Consider the following 3094-nt stretch of genomic DNA (forward strand, 5'->3'; position numbering starts at 1 on the left):
TGTAAATAAAATATAAGTTTATGAGATTAGTAAATTATTCCATTCCTTTTTTACTCACAATTTCTACAGTGTCCCAACTTTTTCTGATTTGGGGTTGTAATTGTGTATTAAAATTTCCTAAAATTTTTCAGCAAGTGAATCACATTTAAAAGAAAGTTTGGTACAACTATATAGGTATTGTGTGATTTTTTTTTATCGAGTAATTATAAACTTTTACAAGTGATGGAATCATAAAACAAAATGCAAATGGAAATCTTCATTGCCTCATGTTTTCTGTCAGACCAGGGAATATAATAATGTTGTTGAGAAAAGCTGTCTAATTATGATTTGTTTAAATAACATCTAAATAGGGTAACTATTTTAAAGGCGGGGTGCAAGATTTTTGAAAAATGCTTTGGAAAAGGGAGTCGGGCCGAGTACCAAAACACACTTGTATCCAATTAGCAGTAAGGGGCGTGTCTACTAACCCAGTGGTTCCCAAACTTTTTTAGCGTGTGGCCCCCCTTGTGTATGGTGCATTCCTTTGTGGCCCCCCAAAGAAAATTTGTGACAAAAAAACTGTTCTAAATCTCAACATTTTAATAAAAAAACATTAAATTATACAAAAAAGTAGTGCTTTTGGTTAGTAGCCTTATTTTTTTATGTTTAATTACACATAATTAATGATAAATTAATGTATTTTATAAAATTCATAAAACTGGGGCCCCCCTGGCACCATCTCGCGGCCCCCCTGGGGGCCCCGACCCCCATTTTGAAAACCACTGTGGTAAGGGCGTGTTTCTTTAGGTGATTTCAAATGTCAAAAATGGCTTTCAGAGATTGTGCACCCTGCCTTTATGGTAGTTTGTTTTAAATTTGTAAACCTTTATTTTGAGTAATGGTTGATTAGAGCCTTTCATTGATGACATTATATTTTTATGTATGTATATGCTTTTTAATAGGCATACATTTAATTAAAGTGTTATAATCAGCTTGCCATTTGCAGAAATAAGGTAAAAAGTAACAAAATAATACAGGAACATTTCACACACATTTATTTGCTGTACAAAGTCAATTATTTTTCAAATGATTATATTTTTTAATTGTTATTCATGGCCATGGATCTAAACATTACAGGCCATAACTAGAGATGCACCGATGTTTTTCACCAATACTGATAGCCATTTATTCAGACTGATACTGATAGTTTTGTAGTTATATTAACTTTTAAGCATTAACTTAATTTCTCAATATAAGATTATATTTTCTGAATGTTAATTATTTATATAATGAAAATTAAATGTTACCTATTTCATTGCTAAAATACAACATTATTTGTATTTGGTATAAAACAATGTGTTTGTGTGGTTTATGGTTCAAAAAACACATACCTTATATTTTTGAGACTCCAGATATCCCTGTCTTCCTGATACACATTGATTTTGAAAAAAACTCATCGATCTAAAAAACGCTGTGCCCTTGATTGGCCAGCTAATCTGTACATTTGATTTTCCTGAATAGCTCTGACGTCAGTCGGATATGTGATGCTCATTACCATGTTTGAAAGATTGGGTCACAATGCAATGCTGACAGGAGTTAACTTACAGGCTGAGTCCAACCCAGGAATTATGATAATGTCGGTCTTGTCTACATCACCAATACCAGGAAGTAAACAGGAAGTATACAGTTGCCTACAATCTGTGTGTTTGTTGTAGTTCAAGAAAAGAGATTTACATTGGAGAAGATAACTTGCAACATCGTTTACTTTGGGATTTGTACCTTTTGCATATCGTACTAATACATGCTTACACACCAAAGGAAATTTAAAACCGTGAATTGGACCATAGATGCTCTTTAATATTGAACATTAAACTATGATGTTTTTTTTTTTACATTTTCTATACACATAGAGCTCAAATTCATTGGACTGACAGGATATATCGGACTATCAGCTGTTTTCTTACCTATCGTCTGATAGTGTGAAAATTTACTTTTATTGGCCAATGCCAATTACTGGCTGTAATTGGTGCATCTCCAATCATAGCAATATTACATTTTCTATAAAAAGTGTTAAATAGCTGAAAATCAGGATTTCCTGTTGTCTGAATTAATGTCAATTCTGTTAACCAAACTCAAACTCTGTTTCCAAAGTACAGTAGCAGTGTTGACAGTCATGTACAGTATGTGTGTTTCTCTGTGTGACTGCCTCTTCTGTTACATACCCTAAACTATGTTACTTTTAATTAATTATTTAATATTCATTTAATATTCAAGTTGGTCCATAATAGTGGACCAACTTTCACACAACACGTATGCAGACTTATTGCAAAATTTTAACATTAAAACCTTAAACTTATAAAAAAACATGAAACACCTCCCTGCTGGAAAAAAACTTTAGAAATCATCACAGAAATTCTATTGGTTTCCATTAAAATACCATTAGGTTTAAAAAATAAAACTACTGCAAAACTCCTTTTTGTAAGTGTTTTGGGACACATTCCAGTAGGATTTATTGGTCCCACCAACAGAACCCAACACATACCAGAAGAGTTTCCATTACAACCAATAAAATTCCCATGAAATCCAATAGGATTTCAGTAATGGTTTCCAGTGTTTTTTTTTGTTTTGTTTTTTGCAGGGCTGTAACAACTTGTCTAACATTTCTAAAAATTGTACTACTAAAGTCGATTTTCGAACAATGAATAAATGTTAAAGAACTCAGCTTTGATTTTGACAGTATTCAAATTAAATCTGGGTTTGTTTTAATTATATATTTTTTATTAACACACACACACACACACACACACACACACACACACACACACACACACACACACACACACACACACACACACACACACACACACACACACACACACACACACACACACACACACACACACACACACACACACACAGCAACAGTTTTATGCCACGAATAAATAATTTCGTTCTAAAAAAAATCAACAAGATTACCAGATTTTTGTTTAAAAGTGTGAAGGTCTTCTTCTGCTGTGGGATATGTGTTATGGCGTTTTTTCGCTGACTGACGCTGCGCGTAGCCTGTGCGTGGTGACGTCACGTTCTCGTGGATTGGCGCTCTGCCATCTTTGAT

The sequence above is a fragment of the Paramisgurnus dabryanus genome, chromosome 12 (genome assembly GCF_030506205.2).
Source record: "Paramisgurnus dabryanus chromosome 12, PD_genome_1.1, whole genome shotgun sequence".
NCBI lineage: Eukaryota > Metazoa > Chordata > Actinopteri > Cypriniformes > Cobitidae > Paramisgurnus > Paramisgurnus dabryanus.